A 252-nucleotide genomic window follows, 5' to 3' on the forward strand; every position below is an offset into this window, starting at 1 on the left:
GCAAGTTTGGCCAAAATTTTCACGAAGAACTTCAATTGATTTATTTTTTTCTTGAAGAGTTAAAAATTGGAAAACCAATATTGTTGTTTTAAATGTCACATTTGAAAGTGTGTCAACTTGTTCTGTGTTACATTTCACAGTGTTTTTTAATACTGTAACATCCTGAGCTAGTTATACTTGTGATCTTATGGGGGGGGGGGGGGGGTGGATTTCAACTATGAATTTGATTTAAAGTTATAAAGACTTCAACTC

This window comes from Anser brachyrhynchus (genome assembly GCF_964034855.1).
Source record: "Anser brachyrhynchus genome assembly, chromosome: 7".
In the NCBI taxonomy this organism is placed as follows: Eukaryota; Metazoa; Chordata; class Aves; order Anseriformes; family Anatidae; genus Anser; species Anser brachyrhynchus.